Source organism: Equus asinus, chromosome 21, assembly GCF_041296235.1.
Source record: "Equus asinus isolate D_3611 breed Donkey chromosome 21, EquAss-T2T_v2, whole genome shotgun sequence".
Classification (NCBI taxonomy): domain Eukaryota; kingdom Metazoa; phylum Chordata; class Mammalia; order Perissodactyla; family Equidae; genus Equus; species Equus asinus.
In genome coordinates this window covers 13,692,905-13,714,014 of record NC_091810.1, presented here as the reverse complement: position 1 = coordinate 13,714,014, position 21,110 = coordinate 13,692,905, and the positions used below count along the sequence as shown (strand labels likewise).

Genomic DNA, 21,110 nt, shown 5'->3' with positions numbered 1-21,110 from the left:
GAGGACGTTGTGAGGGCAGGAGGCCCAGGGGCGAGATGTTGGGGTCTGGGCTGTGACAGTGCTGGTCCTGGGTTTGGGTGACTGGGCAAGTGACAGCCGCCCCTGAGATGCCCAGGCATTTGTTTATTCTCTGTCCAGCCACTGGCAGCATCTTCCTCCTCTTCACGTGCCCGGTCCCACTCCGGGCCCGTCATGCCGGGCAGCTCCTCTGTTTACAGTGTGGTCATGACTGAATGTGCTGATCAATCGGACTCTGTCAGGGTTAGTAGGGTCTTTTGTGACTGAAACTTGACTCATCGAAGGATGTAAAGTCTGAAGGAGCGCTGGATACACTCGTCTGTCAGGTTTCTGTTGATCAAGGATGGGGTACCGTGCGCACTGTATGGTTCACAAAGAGTGGCAGGGGCCCCAGGACGGCCAGCAACCCCGAGGAAGAGACAGGGCGGGCGGACTCCCACCTCCCGATGTCAGAACTTACTCCAAAGCAACGGCGACCTGTGGTCCCGGCACACGGAGCACACGGATGGACACAGGGATCAACGGGGTAGACCGGAGAGCCCAGAAACACTCGCAGGCCGTGCTGGCCTCTTCCCACCGGTGCCGAGACCGTCCAGTGGGGGAGGGAACAGGGTTTTCAACGAAAGGTGCTGGGATAGTGGGATCTCCACACGCAAAAGACTGAATTTGGAGCCTTCCTTCACACCGTAAACAAGTACCTCAAAAGGGGTCGGAGACCTCAAATGTAAGAGCTAAAAGTGATAACCTCTTACCAGGAAACACAGGGGCAGGCCTTTGTGACCTTAGATTTGGCAAAGGATGCTTAGATGTGATACCAGAAGCATGAGCAACTAAAGGAGGTTACGCCCCATGCTGCTGGGAGCTCACAGGCACTCAGATGCACCCGGGTCATGTGGGCATGGTCAGTGCTCAGGCCAGAGTGAGGAACATGGGAACACGCAGCTGGAGCGAGAGATGGTGGCTGCAAAGATGTGGCGGTGAGGGCAGGCGTCCAGGGCGACGGAGGTTCAAGGCCAAGGCGTGGAGGCTGGGCCGCTCCCTTTGGGTTGAGGGTAGCTACTGAGCAGAGCTGAGGGGGTGGCAGAGCCGTGGGAGCCGGCCTGGCCCTGTGTCACGGGGCTCAGACCTCCTCCTGGGCCCATGGAGAGCCCAGGACAGGACTTGCCTGCCAGCCCTGTGGGGCTCCTGCCCCAGGAGAGGGACACGTTGGGGGAGATGGCCAAAGACCGTGTTCCTGGAAGGGAATTGGAGGATGGACAACTGAGGGGCCCCGGACCCCAGTCAGGCCTTCGTCACGTACCTGGGGCGGGGAGCAGCTGGGGCCTGCGGGACCTGGAGAGCGGAGAAGGGCCCGCGGGCAGGGATGTTTCCTCCTTCCCCTCCCGGTTCAGAAGTTTTATGGAGCACGTCTTGTAGAAATCCTGGGTTCAGTAACAGAAGGGTGCAGAGCTCCTGCGGGGGACGACCTCCCTTGACAGCTGCCCTCAGGTACCGAGGCCCCATCACCGCAGGCGTGGAAGCGAGGCTGGGTCCTCGCTCCAGGGGCTGTGCGTTTCCAGCATTCGGTGCTCAGTGGGAGGTGCACTGCTCTCCTGCTCTTCTGTCTCATCCGCAGACTGTGAGCTCCTGAGGGTGGAGATCACTCAGTCATCCAACGAACCTTCATTGCATACCTACTGTGTGCCAGGCCCTGTGCTAGACATCAAGGCTACAACAGGGAGCAGAGCACACAAGGTCCCTACATTCTAGGGGACTCTCGTTGTCTCTTTGTCCCCATCGTCCAGCCTCAGGCCTACCCCACGGGCACTGGGAACAGAGTGGTAATGTTTGTTGAATGAATCTTACCAGGAGGGATGTATCTGGGGTCTGTCCACTGTGTTTATAGATTCATGCCCTGGTCCCCTCGTGCCGGAGCTCCCAGGATCATTAACAGACGGTTGTCCTTTCAGTCCACAGCAGGCCATGCCCGCCAGGGGCCGCATGTTTGAGGGCCTTGGGGCCTGCCCCCTTCACCTTCTCCTCCTAGGAGTGTCCCCGGCAGGATAGAGAGCACGGAGGACACAGCCACGTGGTCCCCGAGGTCCCCGCAGCCTACTCCGCCCCGCAGAGGTCTGCTGCCGCGCCGCCCGTCCCAGGGAAGGCAGGGCGGAGGGGCCAGTCGCTGCAGGTCCCGGGCGCCGTGACACGTGGCCTGCAGTTCCAAGGGGCCCTGCTGAGTCTGCGTCAGTTGGATCGTCTCGCTCAGTGCCTGGGTGTCGGGGTTAATCTATGCTGGCTCGAATCAACGTTTGCCTCCCCAGGCTGCACGGTCACCCTGGGGCAGGAGCAGGGGCCTGGCAGCCTGGAGCCTCCGCAGGGGCAGGCGGGGGACTTCGCCTTCTTCCCGGGGCAGCACAGGACACTGCCCCCCACGAGCGAGTGGGCGACTAGACGGGGGCACAACTGAGGTCCTTGCGGGTCTCCCAGGGATAAGGGCAGCTGCTCTCTGTTGACACGGTGGGTCCTCTACTGTGTGCCGGCCACTGGACACACATGCTACTGTATAGGATTCGCCCAGCTGGGGGATGTTATTAAAACCGTCATTTTACTCATGGGGAAACTGAGGACTGGGAAGGTAGAGTCAGTGCACCCAAGCCACATCCCTGGTGTTTGATGGAGCCAGGATTCAAAACCCAGCCAAGGTGGATGCTCGCTCGCCAGGTCATCCGAGGCTCAGAGGAGTGAAGTAACCGGCTCAAGGTCACACAGCGAGTGCATGCCATTGCTCAGGGAGCTTCCTTTGCAGGATATTAAGTGAAGTCTGGACAATGTCCCTGCTGGACTCTGATGCCCAGAAACGGGAGGAGGATGGGAGCCGTGGCCCTAGGGAGTGGGAGAGGGGAGAGGGAGAGTACAAGGTGTCAGGAAACTGGGAAAGAGAATTCCTGATGGAGCAAACACAGCAGCGTCCAGAGCAGGCGCATCCTCCCTGGGCAGTTGGGAGGAGCGGTCTGTGGACTTGGAAAGGCACCCCCATCAGGCTGTGGAATTAGAAATCCACAGCTCGGTCCAACTGGAGACCCTTCTGCGTGGTCCCCTGAGAGAGCACAGAGGCAGGAGGGAGCTGCAGGCAGGGCCCCAGTGCAGACGCAAGGACGGGCAGGGAGGGCCTCAGGTGGCCCAGGCTGCTGGAGCTAATGCCCACTGGAAACGCCCAAACTGAGCTGGTCTCGCTGGAGGGGGCGCCACCCAGCCCACATGGGGAGGCTGGCCCCTGCCCGGAGGCCTCAGGGAATGATTCCGTGGCTGCTCAGCAAACATCGACTGGCCACTTAACTGGACTTGGAAAGGAACGCATTACAGGCAGTGCAGAACAGTCCTGTTTAATGTATGCTAATTTAACCATGTTGGAGAGTCCGGAAGGAGGGAGGGAGGGATGCAGAGAGACAGCCAGAGAGAGAACAGCTTGAATAGTGGGCGCCATTTGCTGTCCATTCTCCTGGCACATGCTTGCCCAGAGTCGGGGGGCATCTTTGGTTCCAGGTCCCTCGTGCCGCGAGCATCTCACCTGCCGGGTGGGGATCCGATGTCTGATGACACGCTCTGGCCCCTGAGCGCAAGCTGGTGGTTGCCTTTGGGTTCAGCCAGAGACAGAGCCACCTCTTCTGTTGACCACGGCACTGGAGACACCAGGCAGCCAGAGCACGGGTGACACACGGGGTGACTCATCCTCGGAAGCTGCTGTTGATGGGTGGTTCACACTTTCCAGAGGTCTGGGTACCGTTGTTGTCCACTGGCCTTCTGGTCAGCTCTGACCCCACTGGGAGCCTGGTCCAGCCCCCCTGCCTGACTTAAGATGTGGCCTTTGCTTCCCGGGATGGTCCCTGGTCACTCCCTGGGCTGGGCAGTGAGGGCTCCGAGGGCGAACGCTGCTGGCTTCTCCTCCAAGAGGTGGACACGAGGCAAGAGGAAAACCAGGGTGGGGTTTGTGCGGGCAGCCTGGCCAGAGGCAGGTGGAACGGGAGAGGGCAGGCCTGGCCTGGATCAGCACGCCAATTCACTGTGGAGAAAGCCTGGCCACGCTTCTCTTTGGGAACTGTTCAGTGGTCCTCTCACTCAGGACCATCTAGCCAGCCCTGGCGGTGGGTCAGGCAGGAGCTGACTGGGGAGGTGGACATGTAAATGAGTCCATGCAAGAGAGCATGGGTGGGGGGCACTTACAGAGATGTGTCGGAGGGGCTTGGGCTGGGGGGGACGAAAGAAGGCAACCCAGAGTGGGTTCCTGAGTCTGGGTTGTTCCAGGTGAATAGGAGTTCACTAGGTGGACCAGGGATGCTTGGAGGAACAGCGTGGAAGGGTGAATAGTGAGGGTAAGTTTAAGAAGAGTTCTGGGGACTGCGGGGGAGAAGATGCTGTGGCCTGAGCTGCAGGGCCCTGTGTGCCCCTCCCTGTGGCAGTGGGAAGCCGGGAGGTCGTGTTCCGGGGACGTCGTTTGAGTCTCTGAGACGGGAGGGATTTGTTCCCTGATTATCCTCCAGCCTGACCTGTTTGATTAAGCCTCGAGTGGCTGTTCTAAAGGTGGTAAATAATCAGCGTCTCGGCGCTCTTTGTTTTGCCCATATGTCTGTCTGGCCGCCCACCTACCCAGACTCCACAATGTTCCAAACTACTATAGACTTTTAAAAAGCTGAATTTTAAAGTTGCGTTATTTGGCAAGCTGTTTCGTGAGTCAGGGAAAGATGTCCTTAGTGTAAATGTTCAGTGATTTATTCACTCACGGTGTGTTTACGGAGCACCCTCTGTGTGTCAGGCCGGGGGGCCCGCAGGGAGAAAGGTCTGTTCTCTCCTGGCACATCTGTTGTCGTGGGGAGAGAGGTGGAGTCAACAGCAAGTAAGTGAAAAGGGAAGAGCGGAGGATGATGAGGATGATGTGTGCTGTGGAGAACGTGACTGGGCCGCAGCGTTGAAGTAGATCCAGGGGTCAGAGAGAGCCTCCTGGAGGGGGAGGTTTGCGGGCAAACGGCAGGAATATTGAGGACATTATCAGTGAGTTACATGTCCCCGTGCGCTCCCCCCATCCCAGCCCTGACCCCCAGGTGAGTGCTATCCTAAATCCTGTGTCTAACCCTCCCCAGGTTTTACTTTGTTACGTAATACGTACGTAAGTTGTGGGTTTTTTTCCACCTATGATTTTAAACCTTTTTATTAAGGTGTAGCTTACATAAAGGGCGCACATCTTAGCTGCACACTTGTTGGATTTGTGCATCTATATACACACCAGAGACGAAGACTGAAAACATGTCCTCTGCCCCAGAGTGCTCCCCGTGCCCTAGAGTGCTCCCCCGTGCCCCAGAATGCTCCCCCGTGCCCTAGAGTGCTCCCCCGTGCCCCAGAATGCTCCCCTGTGCCCTAGACTGCTCCCCCTGCCCCAGAATGCTCCCCTGTGCCCCAGAGTGCTCCCCAGTGCCCCACAGTGCTCCCCCGTTCCCCAGAGTGCTCCTTGTGCCCCGGAGTGCTGCCCCGTGCCCCAGAATGCTCCCTCGTGTCCCAGAGTGATCCCCCGTGCCCCAGAATGCTCCTTGTGCCCCAGAATGCACCCCCATGCCACTGAATGCTCCCCCGTGTCCCAGAGTGACCCCCCGTGCCCCAGAGTGCTCCCTCATGCCCCAGAATGCTCCTTGTGCCCCAGAATGCTCCCCCATGCCACTGAATGCTCCCCTGTGTCCCAGAGTGCTCCCCCATGCCCTAGAGTGCTCCCTCATGCCCCAGAATGCTCCTTGTGCCCCAGAATGCTCCCCCATGCCCCAGAGTGCTCCCCCGTGCCCCTGCCCTGCCCTTAGCTCCCCAGCCCTGCCACTGTCTTGACTTCCATCCGCATGGGTTAGTTTTGTGAGGTTTTGTACTTTGTATACGTGGAGTCACGCAGCGTACACTCCTCTGTGTCCAGCTTCTTTCATTCGGCGAGTGTGAGAGGCACGTGTTTCCATGCATACTTGTGGCTGGTTCATTTCTGCTGGCGGTCAGCATTGCACATCTTTTGGAGGACGCGTGTGTGTCTGTCTGCTGGGCGTGTGCCTAGGAGTGAAACTGCCAGAGGCTCTCATAGAAACAGTTTCCAAATAGCTTTTTGCATTCCCGCTGACAAAGGATGAGGTTTCTGTCGTTCCACAGTCTCGACAGCGTTGGTATTGTCGGCCTTTTTAATTTTAGCCCCTTGATGAGTATGCAGTGGAATCTCATTGGGGTTTTCATTTGCATTTTCCCAATGACTGAGGATGTTGAGTGTCTTGTCACAGGTTTCCCAGCCATTAGAATTTCTTCCTGGTGAATGTATCATCAAGTCTTTTGCTCGTTTTTCTTTTTTGAGGAAGATTAGCTCTGAGCTAACATCCGCTGCCAATTGTCTCTGTTTTTGTTTTGTTTTGTTTTGCTGAGGAAGACTGGCCCTGAGCTAATATCCATGCCCATCTTCCTCTACTTTATATGTGGGACGCCTGCCACAGCATGGCTTGACAAGGGGTGCATAGGTCTGTATTTGGGATCCAAACCGGTGAACCCTGGGCCACCGAAACAGAGTGTGCAAACTTAACCGCTGTGCCACCGGGCCAGCCCCCTTTTCCTCATTTTTTTATTGGGTTGTCTGTCTTTTTGGTACTGAGCGGTAGGAGGGCCTAAAAGATATACACCATGGATGCGTGTCCTGTGTGAGATTTTATGGTGAGCATCTTTTCCCCCTCTGTGGTTTGTCTTTGCGCTCTATGGTGTTACGGTGAACAGAATTTCTTCATTTTACTATAATTCAATGTGTGTCTTTATATAATTATTGGTGATACAGGTTTCTTTTAACATCATCTGCTTTTGCATTTACTTGAAAACATTTTGAAGTACAGTTGTGCGCCTCATAATGACTTTTCGGTCAACGATGACCACATATGCGACGGTGGTCCCCTAAGATTTGTCCCACATAGCCTAGGTTTGTAGTAGACGGCACATCTAGGTCTGGATACGTGCACTCTGTGACGTTCGCACGACGAAATCACCTAACGCATTTCTCAGAACGTGTCCCCGTCGTGAAGCGGCACATGATGTGTGTGTCAGGCGCTGAGCTAGGCACGGGTGGGAGTGTGTGGTGAAGAGCAGGCCCTGCTGCTCACACCTACAGCCTAACAGGAGAAGACAGACCGTGATCCATCAGTGACATGCGGCCGATGCGGGTGGTGATGGGGTGACCCTTAGGATGGTGAGCATGTGGAGGAGGATCCCCTCACCCAATTTGGAGGGGAACAAGGATGGCTTCCTGGAGGAGGTGACATCACAGCTGAGCCCCAAAGGATAGAAAGAGGTTGGGGGGTCGGCCCGTGGTTTAGTGGTTGAGTTCACAAGCTCTGCTTCAGCGGCCTGGGGTTCGCCAGTTCGGATCCTGGGTGCAGACCTACACAGCGCTCATCAAGCCATGCTGAGGCAGTGTCCCACATCGAAGAACTGGAAGGACGTACCATTAGGATGTGCAACTATGTCCTTGGGCTTTGGGGAGGAAAAAAGAAAAAGAGGAAGGTTGGCAACAGATGTTAGTTCAGGGCCAATCTACCTCACCAAAAAAGCATACCATTATTTTATTTATTTATTTATTTATTTTTTTAAAGATTGGCACCTGAGCTAACAGCTGTTGCCAATCTTCTTTTTTCTTTTTCTGCTTTTTCTCCCCAGATTCCCCCAGTATATATTCCAGTTGTGGGTCCTTCTGGCTCTGCAATGTGGGACGCTGCGTCAGCATGGCCTGATGAGCAGTGCCATGTCCACAACCAGGATCTGAACCAGTGAAACCCTCGACTGCCAAAGCAGAGCACGTGAACTTAACTACTCGGCCACGGGCCTGGCCCCAAAAGCATACCTTTTTAAAAAAAAGAAAGAGGTTAGGCAGGCAAAGACGAGGGCGAAAAGGAAAGTAGGATCCAGGCAGCAGGAAGCGCTCATGCAAGTGCAGGAGGTTCTGGAATGCCCCTCCTCCATCTCCCTGCCTCTTCCAGGCCTCTGCAGGGGCGCCCCAAGTTCACTCAGGATTGCTGCACAGGGTGGGGTGTGACCTGGGCATTTGGTTCCCACCCCTTCTTGCACACAGAGCCCAGCTGAGGTGTCCTGACAAGGTCTGCACAGTGTCGCTGAGCTCGTGCCTCCTGCTGCCAGCCGTTCAGGCTTGGGGACGAGGGTGAGACCCCCAGACATTTGCCAAGGCGGGAACAGCAGACCCTGGAGAGGGAGCCGAGGGTCCCCGCCCATCACATCTGAGCAGGCAGGGTCTGTGCAGAGCTGCCCGGCACGCACGAGATGAGCTGTGCTGTGCAGACAGCCTCAGGACAAAGCAGGGGAGAAGGAAAGAGGGAAGAAGAAGCAGGTCAGTAATGCAACCTGGAATCCTGGGTTAGAGGACAGTGTTCTTCTTAGGAGATTCACGCTGAAGTCTTCAGAAGTGAACATCACAATCCTTTATTTAAGAAATGAAGTAACTTTTTCCTTAGTAAAAAAAAAGTGTATAAATAAGTTATTTAACTGAATGTTCATAGTATTGGGTTGAAGTTGCTGTCTTTATAGGTAAAAAATGGTCAGATATCGGGGCAGCCCTCTGGCCGAGTGGTTAAAGTTCCATGCATTCTGCTTCAGTGGCCCAGGGTTCACAGGTTCGGATCCCAGGCATGGACCTACTCCACTCGTCAGCCATGCTGTGGCAGCGACCCACACACAAAGTATAAGAAGATGGGCACAGATGTTAGCTCAGGGTTAGTCTTCCTCAGCAAAAAAAAAAGGAAGATTGGCAACAGATGTTAGCTCAGAGCTAGTCTTCCTCAGCAAAAAAAAGAGGAAGATTGGCAACAGATGTTAGCTCAGGGCTAATCTTCCTCACCAAAAAAAAAAAAAGGTCACATTAGCAATTTCATATGGTTCAACCTAATGCTATTTTTCATTTCCTCTCTCTGTTAAAAATTTTTGTAATATGATATTAGGAGAAAAGAATCCCACACAGAAAAAAGAAATAAGGGACATAATGAAATTTTCTCATAATTACTTCATGCTGTAAAGCAACTTAATAAGAATTGCAGTTGAAGAGCTAAAAAATTAGAAGATTGAAAAAATCAAGATAAGATGAAAAGGGAGATTGAAGACCTAAGGAAAAAATGGAAGATCAAAGCAGGATTATTAAGGAGCGAATAAATAAATTAGGAACAGCGAGGAAGAGAAGATAGACTGCTGAATTGGAGAAAATGTCGAAAAGGGCAGACTTAAGATAACAGAGTGGATGCAACTGGGAAAAAAAGAGAGAAGAGAGGAAAGCAATTAGAGGAGAAGTGGCCAGGACAGAAGAAAGCAGCGCCGATGCTCTTGTGAGCTCGTGAGCACAGGCAGCAGGAGGCGAGCTGACGACCCAGGGAAGACGGACCTGCGATGGGCTTACCGTGCTAGTCGGGAAAGAACCACGCCGGCAGGTCGGACAAGCCCTCTGTGCCCTAGAAACCTCAACCAAAAGCCTCAGTGCCAAGGCATGTCCAAGCTCAGATGAAAGGAGGACTTCTCCAGGTCTAGGCAGGACAGATGCGTCACCTACAAGGGGAGAAATAGCAGCTCGCCTCACCGCTGCCAATTCAATGCACAGAGTCATGGAGGAATGTGCACAAGGTCCTGAGGGGTGTGTCCCCGGAGAATGACACACAGCCACCCCCGTGCTGCTGTTTACATACACACGCAACGGCCAGACTTTCTCAGAGATGGACAAACAGGTGGAGTGTACTTGGTTTGCAGGTGAATCAGAATGCAGAACCCAGGGAAGGAGAAATTGTGATAAAGGACTAGTCCATTTCCATATAGAACGAGTGGGAAATGCAGTTATGAACAGAATGTGAGTTTTAAAACCTAAACGATGTAAAAATAACGACCTCACACAAATCAGGAGCTGAGGGGAGGAGGGATGGGATGGAGTATGAACGTGAGAATGTCCTCGTCTTCCACCCGCCGTGTACAGTGCCCCCACCTCACCCGTCAGTGCTTGGCACATTGGTTGCTGAATGGATGGATGGGTAGATGGATGAGTGGATGCATACATTCATGGATGGGTGGATGGATGCATGCATGCGTGGATGCATGGGTGGATGGATGGATGGGTGGATGAGTGGATCCATGGGTGGGTGGATGGATGCATGGATGGATAAATGAGATGGCCAGGAAGCACCTCCTGTACGAATATTGGGCATGTGTAAGCTGTGTGGCAGCAGTGCCATAGGCTTGGGACATGGTGCACGTGAGTTTACAATCTAGTCTGGTGGTTCTGGGACGGGCAGAGTGGCTGAACTAGTCTGGTGTATCTCACCTGGAGGTGAACTTGTGGCACAGAAGGGTCCCTGGTGTTTCAGGGGAGTCCAATTTTGAGATTGATGATCTGTCGCCTTAATGCTATGGTCTAATTGTTCAGGACGGGAATGAGAAACCTGTGTTGGCCTGGTCCCCCACCCCCCCGCCCCGCCCCGGGGCAGTGCCAGTAAGAGCAGGAAAACATTCCACAGAACACCTGTGACTCAGGTGGAAGTGGGAGATTGTGCAGTGAAAGGAGCAGGAGAAGGGACAGGGAGCTGCCTCTGCTGAGCTGAGCCCCTGCTGGGAGCCCTTCATGTCTGCTTATCCCACCCACTCCTCACTAAGATCCTGAGAGCTAAGGATTGCCTGTCCCTCTTCTGGAGACCAGAAAACTGAAGCTCAGTGTCACCATCCCTCACTAACTTATGCGGTCCGGATGAGTGACCTCGCCTCTCCGTGCCTCAGTTTCCTCAACTGTACACCAAGGGTAAGAACAGCACCTGCCTTGCGGGACTACAGGAGGCTGAGATGCCACAAGCGTTGTGAAAGGGCTTTGCAAATTGTGCAGCCCGACGCGGTGCTGCCGTCATTACAGCTGTGACTCACTGGCTGTTTCTTAGTCTTTTGCAGCTTGGAATTCCAATGCGGTTGGTGGGCACAGCTGCTCATTGTAATTCCTAATTCCTTTGTGACTCGGTGGCTCTGCCATGTCCTGTAATGGCTCTGACGCCAGAGCTGCTCGCTGAGGGTTTTCTTTATCACAGTCACCCCTGGAGGCTGCACCCACACCCTGCGGCTCCACTGGAGCTTTCTTTGGGTTTGTAATCTTCCCTGACCAGCCGGGACTTTCACTGCGGCCTATTAAGGTGGAAAATGCCTAGCTCCTCACTTCTGGAGACTGGACAATACCCACCCTGGCAGGGGTTTCTCAGATGGGCAGGGGAGGTGGAACTGGTGCTGCTGAGGGAGCCCAGTTCCACCACCAGCAGGGCCTGAGCGCAGGGCAGGGGACGAGGGCAGGAAGGCCAAGCAGGGGCGGGGGATGCCCCGAGACCCCCTCAACACCCGCCTGAGTCCCTGTGTGTTCACAGGCCTGTGCCTGACACCTGGCATAGGGCTCGGCACGTGGTGAGTGCTGAGGAAGTGCAAGAGGAGGGAAGAACTAATTCTTGCACTTGGGGCCATGTGACTGATGGGCAGGCTCTGCCTGTCACTTTACTCGGGACCCTCTGTTACTCGCTTTTCATTTGCCAGCACGTGGGTTCCCTAACTTGGTTTGAAGCCTGCCAGATCCTGTCTGTGCATGCTGCTAATGAGCATGGCGAGTGAGGGTTTCTTCTCGGGACAGCCGACCTTCACCCTCCTGTGTGCTTCCTGTGTCCCCAGCACTCTGTCCATGCCCTGCCCCATGGCGGGCCTGGAGTGGCATCGCTGGGGTAGAATCAGGAGTCTACAATCTGTGGGTGTCCCAACTAGGAGTTTGTCCTGGACATGCGGGCAGAGAGACGGGTGTTTGGGTTACTGGGGAAACCAAGGCACCCTTGTGGGGAGGTTTGACAAAGGGATGGTTTGCAGAGGTGTGAGTGAGAAAAAGGAAGCGACCAGTGCTGGTGCAGCACCCAGGGACAAGCAGCAGCGGGGAGCAGTTACTCCCTAAGGCCTGAAGGGCCATGTGTGTGCATCAATGGGTGTGTATGTGTGCATATGCACACGTGTGTGTGTGTGTGTGTGTGTGGTGATGGAACCTGGCGAGCGCTGTAGCTCCAAGAGGGGGCTGCCCGGCGGGCCTGTGTGCACAGGGAGAGGAGCACAGCTCCAGGCCAGCAGGAAGGGGCAGAGGACAGCTACCCCAGCCCCTCTCTCCTCTGCCCTCCCAGTCTCCTGCTGGGCCTCCCATTGGCTGAAAGAGCTCAGCCAAGAGCGCAGAGGAGCCTGGCTGATGGTCTGCGGAAGTCAGCCTCCCAGGAGCAAGCTGGGCAGGGAAGGCATCTGCAAAACGGGCCTCGTTAGAGCAAGTGCCAGACGGGTCCCGTGGGGGTAAATGAGACGCTGCACAGGCAGTGCTCAGAGCGGTGCCGGGCACCCACAGCACGCTCCTGCATCGTATGGTTCTTTCTACCCCTCACGGTAAGTATCCAGCACAGACTTTTTAAAATTGTGGTAAAATACCCATAATATAAAACTTACCATTCTAACCATTTTAAGTTTACAGCTCAGCGGCATTGAGCACATTCACATTGTGCGCAGCCATCACCACCATCCTCTCCAGAACTTTTTCATCTTCCCAAACTGAAGCTCTGTCCCCATGAAACCCAACTCCCCACCCCCTCCCCCAGCCCCTGGCAGCCGCCATTCTACTTTCTGTCTCTAGGAATTTGGCTGTTTTAAGGACCTCATGTAAGTCGAATCATACAGCATTTGTCTTTTTGTGTCTGGCTTATTTCACTGAGCATAATGTCCTTAAGGTTCATCCACGTTGTAGCATGCGTCAGGATTTCCTTCCTTTTTAAGGCTGAATGATGTTCCGTTGTGCGTATAGACCACTTTTCTTTATCCGTTCATCACTAGGAAAAAAATGGCGGTGGGTACTTGTGTTTTTTCTACCTCTTGGCTATTGTGAATAACGCTGCTGTGAACATGGGTGTGCAGATGTCTCTTTGAGATCTTGCTTTCAATTCTTTTGTGTTTATACCCAGAAGTGGAATTGCTGGGTCATACAGTGGTTCTATTTTTAATTTTTTGAGGAACCACCATACTGTTTTCTCTAGTAGCTGCACCATTTTACATTCCCACCAGCACTGCATGAAGGGTCTCAGTGTCTCCACATCCTCACCTACACTCTTTATTCTCTGGTTTTGATGGTAGCCATCCCAATGGATGTGAGGTTCCAGCACAGACTTGTGTACATTGTAGGATGGATGGATGATGGACGGATGGATGGATGGATGGTGAGAGAGTCTGTACATTAAACAGGACTCCTTTTGGCAACACTTGGCTATCAGTTGGCTAGAGTATTGCTGTGCATTAGAAAATAATATGATATTTTTTAAAGTGCTGTGTAATAATTTCCCCCACCTTCTTTCCCCATTTGTCCTACTAGCAGGATTTTTATGTACCAAAGCCCTCCAAAGAGTTGCAGTGTCTGTGACCACAAATGCACTGACTTAGCAACACAGATGCATGGCCCTGAGGCTGAATGAGCGGGGGTGCTTCGCTGTGGCTGTTAGAACACACCCCGTCTTATTGGAATCCTGGAAATGAAAACACTGTTTCCCCACAGAGTAAGCTTCAGTCTTAAACCATCACTAGGAAAAAAGTGTAGTGCTTCTGTCCAGGATGCTGCCTGTGACCATGAGGGTCTGCCCTTTGTATGTGACATCCTTTTAAGTCAGCTCTTCTCGGTGTCCCCCCTCCTGGCCTCCTGCCCAGCTTTGAAACAATGGATGGGGATGGCCCACAGAGCACGGGGGCAATTGGCGGTGCGGAGGGAAGTTCAGTGTTTGGGTTCCAGTGACCTCCCTTCCTAGCCGCGTGCCTTGGGCAAGCTGGTTTCTCTTTCTTTGCGGACCACCAGTTCCCTCTACTGCAGAATGGGAGCAATACGAGTCACCTCACAGGCTTGCCGTGAAGATGAGATGAGATAATCAGGTGTCTCCCAAGGTGAGCTGCATGTGGCTCCTTGTTGCTGAAGCCGTGCACTAAGGTGGGACTCAGGAAACCTGGAGTGTGGTCTCCACTCCACTTCTCCATCTTGCGGATTCTTTTGTTTCCTGGCCCATGTCACAGGCTTCTCCAGCTAGCTCAGCTCCCTCACGCTCAGGATCTCATTTGATCATCCCCTGAAATCGTCATCTCTAACTTAGAAATGAAGCTGTGGAAGCACAGAGAGGTCTAGTGATTCGCTCAGAATGACACAGCAAGGCAGTAACTGATACCAGCAGATGAAATAAACACAGTGCACCACGTGTGTGTGAAGTGTCGGCATCTGGCTGGCTTTTGAAGCGGGGCCTTGCAGACTAATCTCTCTCCTTGCGCGGCCGTCTCCCCTTAAAGCAGTCCTAGTCCTTGAGAGGGAGAGCGAGGTTCTTCTTCCTCATCTCTCTGCCTCACGGTTGCCTGTCAGTGAGGAGTCAGACTCGCGGCGTCTTGGTCCCTCCCCTGCCGGCCTCAGCCCTGCGACTGCTCGGCTTCCTCGTCGGAAACAGGCCCCGCCTTGAATTTTGATGAAAATCCTTTTTCAAAAGTTGGTGGTGGTGGCTACGAAGTCAGGCGTGATCACTGTTTCAGACTGAGAGCGAGCAGGAAGGCAGAAAGCAGGAAATAAATCTTGCCTGGCTCCATGAAGCTGCAGCAAACGCCATTAACACTTTGGAAAATTTCCTTCCAGGCTGTTTTCTGTGTGTGGTTTTGCCGCCGTTGAAACAACTTGGTAGACTGCTTATAAATGGTAAGGTGCATCTCTGTTTCCTGAGAAGCCCCTTGGGCTGAGGAATGTTCCATTGTGGATGGGTCCCATGCCTTCTTGTCCGTTCATCCGTCGAAGGACACTGAGGTTGTTTCCATATCTTGGCTATTGTGATTACCATTCAGCCATAAAAAGAAGGAAATCCTGCCATTTGCAACAACGTGGGTGAAGCAAGCGGCAGAGAAAGGCAGTGTCACTCGTCTGTGGGACCTAAAGCAGGTCGGCTCAGAAACAGAGTGCGGTGCTGGCTTCCAGAGGCCGGGCGGGGCAGCGCCGAGAGGCTGGTCAGAGGGCACAGACTCGGTTCTGAGACGAGCAGGTCCTGGGGCTGACCCGTACGGCCGGCGGCCGCGGGGGGCAGCACTGGCCCGTACAGCTGGTGGCCATGGTGAACAGCACTGTCTCGGATGCTTGAAAGTTTCTGCAAGAGTGGATCGAAAGTCCTCCCAGCACAGACCAGCAAACAAAAACAGGTAGCCGTGAGGTGATGGGTGTGCTGGCTGCCCCGGTTGTGGTGTTTCATAGTGTGCGTGTATACAGTTGTCACGTTGTACACCTTGACTGTATGTGGTTTTATTTGTCAAATGTCCTCGGTAAAGCTGGGGAGAGAGGACCCCCCGGGGTTGCTGTCGGCGTCTGTCCCGGAGCTGCAGGGAGGCGTCTTCTGGGGGCTGCGACGCTGAGCAGAGGGCAGGATACCCTTTGGGATCTGTGGTCAGCCTGGCATCTCGGCTAAGGGGGCAGCCGGGGAGGGTGGGGAGGCCTTGGGGGGTGCCATTCTGGACCCGCAGACGGGGGGCCCCGGGAGTCCCAGGCTGAGCGCGCAAGAAAGCTGAAGGGCAGCCGGCAGCACTGGCTGCCCAGGATCTGTGTCCCGGTCTGTGCCCTGAGTCACCGTGGACGGGCCGGCTTTCAGCCCCGTGTCCTCAGCTGTGAGCTGGGAGGAGTCTGACCTCGCGGGCTGCTGGGGAGTCTCTCCGCGTGCACGCCTGGTTCCGGGGGCCGTTGTTCTGTGCCCATGTTTATGTGCGGCCCGCCCTCGGGGTGCCCCAGGGAGGGGTGGAGCATGCTGGACCCGAGCCTTAGGATGGAGATTTGACACGTGTCGCGTTTTCTGAGTAGTAACACCCAGGGCCGTGTCCTGAGCCCTCACGTCCGCCCCAGGACCTCCCACAAGGACCGCGCATATGTCTTCCTCTCCTCAGGGAAGGGTCAGCTGTCACCTCCTCCAGGCAGCCTTCTGGCACACACCGCCCCTCTCCACCCCCACTGGCCGGGCCTCCTCGCGTCCCTGTGGCTTCCTGATCTCACTGTGTTGTGTGTCACCTGCCCGACCAGATCTCTCTCCCCAGTGCCACCAGCAGGCGGCACATGGCTGTCAAATGCATGAATGATTGGATGACTATGTTAATGTCAGTGTTTTTATTATCAAATCACAAGAAGACACTCCAGAAAGTTTGGAAGCAGAGGCTAAAAGAATGCCCAGTCAGCCTTCCCAGAGCACGACTGTTAGCACGTTTGTGTGCTCCCTTTTAGCACATTTTTTCCCTTCATGTGCTTTTTGTGACCCAGTAGCAGAAAATTCAGGGTTCTGCTTTTCTTCAGCAGGATTATGACACCCACTCCCAGGGCGTTAACTCTCGGCCAGTTTGGGGCTTTAGCCTCAGGTACCCTGCATCAGAGCGTTTGTGGACAGTCAGTCTTAACCACGTCGTATGGCCAAGGGGCACAGACCCGGATGATTGAAGTGACTTGCCCAGGGTCACACGAGAACAAAGGGACATGCCAGCAGTCATGGGAGCTGGAATGCAGAGCCAGGCGGCTGTGTTAGGATCCCAGCTCTGACGGCCCGTGGTGCCACTCACGATCAGGGTGTGGTGTTCCCGCGCCACCCAGAGCGCCAAGAGCAGGAATGCCAGCGGCTGCAGAACATTCCAGCAGGCCAGCACTGCCTGGGTGCTGAGCCCCATGAAATACCAGGTGCCGGGTCTGCTTCCAGCTCCAGGGTGAGCGCCTGCGAGTCCTCAGACGGTCTCCCCGCGGGCACAGGTGTTGCTCTGCCCCGGCGGTGAGCGGCCAGCTCGAGCCTTGCTATTGCCGCTTAAATATTTTATGTTTACAAGGATGTGGGGCTCATGCTTTTGGGGGGAAAAAGCCCACAAATGAGCCATTACAGGCAGGAAGAGCAGAGAGTAAATTAACTTTTAATGTCCAGATAAGCTTGCTGACTGCGGGACTAAATTACAGAGGCCCTCTGTGGGGACTGAGTGGAAATGGTGAGAATTAGAGAAAACGGTGTTCTGGATGGTTTGGCACTTCTCTGCACGATTCTCCTCCGGGCGGGGGTCACCTTTGTCATTTCAGACTGTGTGTGCTCACGGAGCAGAAGTCCTTCCTGGAGACCTGGGCAGACCCCTCCCCGCAGAGAGGCCAGGGGAGGCCGGCCACGTCTCTGCCCCAGACGCCATGCCCTGCGCTCTGCTGCATGACCGTGGGTAGGTTCCTCGGGACTTCCAAGTCTGGAGTTCCCTGTTCCACCAGCCAGGGGTCCCACTCCCACCGACCTCACAGCCAGCCTTGTGCTAAAGCGTAAGGGGTTGGCCTGCTGCAAGGCTGAACGTGGAGTGTACCGTGCGGCTGGCTGACAGGGCTGTCCTCACTTCCCTGGTGCCGCCCTTGGGCATACGGGCTGGGGGAGAGGGGCGGGCTGTGACAGGCTGTCCCCGGCAGGCTGCGGAAAGTGAGGACAGGGTGGTGAGCCCCTAGGCGGCTTGCCTAAGCTTAGAAGCTGGACCTTCATGGCCTTGATGTGACACCAGACTGCCAAATATGTTCATCAAACAGCTGCTCAGAGTATCAGCTCTTACTGCTGTCACACAAGGCTGTGTGGCCTTGACCTTCTTCCGTGCCTTCTCTGGACCTCCATGAGCCCACCTGTAAAAGGGGCATATAGATCCCTACCAGGTCGGGATGTCAGATAGCAGCCTACGCCTGGCAGGTCACCTCTCTGAACCTCAGTCTCCTCATCTATGAGATGGGGCTTTGTCTAGTGACTACGTCATGCTGCCGTGAGGACCTTAGGGCCTGCGTCTGGGTACTCATCAAGATGCCACTGACTAGGGTGGCTTCCTCCTGGGCCTCTGGTCATTCTCTAGTGACATTTGAAGCCCCAGGGGCCCTATGGCCTTGTTGGAAGTGCATTCCTAAGTCACCTCTGCAGCTTTGCCCTGAAGTTGGTGGCTGTAAATGCTGGCCTGGGAGGCCTGTGTGCAGGAGGCAGGGCCAGGCGCGCTGTTTCCAGACTGTAAGTCAAGGCAGGATTCACAGGGAAAGCGCCTTCTCCCAGCCCAGGGCCGGGCAGGCGTGACCCCGCTGGTCAGTGTCCCTTACACCCGTCTGGCTGGACAGAGGCCACCCTTCATGGATGTGGCTCCTTCATGCCGTCGTGGGTGCTCCTTGTGGGTTGGCAAAGTTGATTTTTTTTAAATCCCATTTGTGTGCAGGGAGCAGCCGTTTCCCACCCTAATGAAGGAAGAGGTGGGTTTGCTTGCGTCTCCTGGATCTTCCTCCGAGGAGACCCTTTAAGATTTCTGCAGGGTCCCCAAGAGGCCCACAGATCTCTGCAGCAAGAGAGGGGGTGGCCTTTGCAGTTCCCGCCACCCCGGTCTGTGAGATGCAGATACTCAGCCTGGGGACCCTCCAGGTCCAAGTGGGGGCGGGATCCTGTCTGCAGCAGCCCTGGGGATCCCCTCGATCATCCTGTGCATCTCTGCCAGAGAGAACGACCTTCTTCTTTCTGGACTGGGCCTGCTACCCTGGGTCACGCCCAGTAGGAGCCCTACGTGGGCCCCTAGACCACCTGCTCCCCTGCCCGGGCTCCCCTGCGTCATCTGGGAGACAACGGGCAGAGCTCCCCGTGGCAGCTCTCATCCAGCTCTTCCAGGATGGGCTCTCCAGCCCCCTGCTCCCCTCACAGCGTGGGACCCAGAGCCAACCACAGGACACGGGGTGGGCTGGGGAGAGCGAAGGACATGGACAAGGTGGTTTGCTCCTTCCCTCCTGGAGGGAGTCTTGGCTGGGACACTGACGCACACAAGGAGAAGAGGGGTGTTCACGTGAAGATTTGCCTTTTTCACTGTGGTCTCTGAGGGGCTCGGGAGTGCAGGGTCTTCCCATTGGGAAGGAAGCGAGGAGACCTGGTGGGCTGCTCGCGCGGCCGTCTCCGCCTGCGTTCACCAGGAGATGGAGCGTAGTGGCAGGCCGGATGCGGGCAGGGGAGCAGGGTGTGAGATGCCGCAGGGACGGCAGGCCTGGTTCAGAGGAGGGCAGGGGCGCTGGCTCAGCCTGGCAACCAGCTCCCAAACCTTGGTGGCTTAAAACAGCACTTTTCCTGTTATTTCTCACAGCCCTGTGGGTCAGGACGGCCTTGGTCCCGCAACGGCTGGGGCACCAGCTGGAAGACTTGAGGGATCAGGCCCCTTGGGCTGGGGCTGGGTCATCTGCAGGCTTTGTCACTCCTGTGTCTTGCTGATGATGCTGGTGTCATCTTAGTGATGGATCCTCACAGCGCGGTGCCTGGGTTCCCAGAGTGAGAGTCAAGAGACAGAGAGGGGAAGAGAGACAGAGAGACAGAGACAGAGGGAGACAGAGACAGAAGGAGACAGAGACAGGGAGACAGACAAAGAGACAGGGGGCAAGAGAGACAGAGACAGAGAGAGACAGAGAGACATAGACAGTGGTAGGCAGAGAGACAGAAGGAGACAGAGAGGGAGGGAGATGGGTGTTTTATCGTGTCCGCCACCACGGTCAAGGCACAGACAGCCCCGTCGCTGCAGGGAGCCCGTATGCTCACAGTCAGTCCTTCCTGCCCCTCGCCCCTGGCAGTGCTCAGCTGTCCCCGTCTCTCTGTTTCACAGCTTCAGGACTGTTAGTGAACAGAATCGTGTGGTGCGTCACCTTTTGGGACTGGCTCTCTGCACTCTGGATAAAGCCTTGGGGCCCGTCCCAGCTCCTGCGTGTGTCCATAGCTTGTTGCTGCTTCTGCTGCGTGGCGTCCTGTGTGTGGAGGGACCACGGGTTGCTGCAGGGCCTCTGGGCTGTCCCCAGTCTTTGGCTGGGACAAGTGAGGCTGCTGTGGATGTTGGTGTGGAGGTTTTGCGTGAGCACAGGTTGTCCTGTCTCAGGGTGGCCGCCTGGGGGCACGGTTGCTGGTTCGTGTAGCAGTCACATGTTTAGTTTCATAAGAAACTTCCAGACCCTTTCCAGAGCGGCCGTGCCGTTTTCCTCTCCCGCCGCCCGCTCCCCAGCACTTGGCGATACGCTGTTTTCAGTTTCCTGCTGCCCTTGGGGGTGTGGTGTCTTGTCGTGGTTTTACTCTGCGCATCTCTAGTGCTGATGGCGTGGACGTGGTTGCGTGCCCTGTGCATCTCATCAAGGGAGGGGTCGCATCCCGTCCCTGCCGTCTTCCGATTGACTTGCTTGGTCTTGTTGCGTCGCGGATGTTCTTTGTATGTTCTGGATGCCGCTCCTCCCTAGGCCTGGGGTTTGCAAATATTCTTCCCGGTCAGGAGCTTGTCTTTTCATCCTCTTCGTCGTGTCTGTTGCAGAGCAAATGTTACGTTTTACTAAGGTCCAGCCTCGGGACTTCCCTTTTATGGGGGCTGCTTTTGGTGTCAACTCTAAGAAGCCCCTGCCTAGTCACAGTCTCAGTTTTCTGTGATGTTTTCCCTAGAAGTTTTGTGGGTCCCCAGTGTTGTTTCAGCCCGTGACCGTCGAGAGCTCATGCCGTCCGAGGCGGGAGGTCAGGCTGGGCTGGTTTCTCTCTCGTGGTGTCTGAACTTCCTCCGTCAGGCCTCTGGGAAGGTGGGTCTGGGTTCCAGGCGGGCACGTGGACCCGCCCCCACGCTCCAGGCAGCCAGCCCACCTCAGACGTAGGGGAACATGGACGCCACCCTCAGGCTCCAGGCAGGCAGCCCACCGCAGGGGCGGGGGCACGTGGACCCACCCTCAGGCTCCAAGCAGGCAGCCCACCGCAGGGGAGGCCTTGGCTTCCAGGGGGGCCCTCTCCTCTGGGGTCGCAGGCTCAGGGCAGGTTTTAGCCTAGAGCGGTGGGATGCTCGGAGGGGGGTTGGCAGCCATCACTCGGGATCATGGCAGGAAACGGGGCATGTTCGAGGGGAAACAGAAGACAGGCTATGAGGGGATAAACCGCAGAGGCGTGGGTGGCCTGGGCGGAGCAGACAGGGGCCAGGGCAGCGTCAGGGGGCCTGACGCAGTGGGGGCCGTTACTTCCCCGGCTGAGGGGCTG

The 21,110-nt window shown here is 55.6% G+C and overlaps 1 protein-coding gene and 1 long non-coding RNA gene across 2 annotated transcripts in view; both read left to right on the top strand.

Annotated features, from left to right (window-relative positions):
- Positions 1-21,110, top strand: part of IQSEC1 (IQ motif and Sec7 domain ArfGEF 1) — a 352,756-nt gene that overhangs the window by 64,305 nt on the left and 267,341 nt on the right. The gene's annotated exons all lie outside the window — the stretch shown is intronic.
- Positions 14,599-21,110, top strand: part of LOC139041451 (uncharacterized) — a 42,851-nt gene continuing 36,339 nt past the window's right edge. Inside the window, exon 1 of the long non-coding RNA XR_011496630.1 lies at positions 14,599-14,785. This is a non-coding gene — a long non-coding RNA (uncharacterized lncRNA). The remainder of the gene's footprint in view (positions 14,786-21,110) is intronic.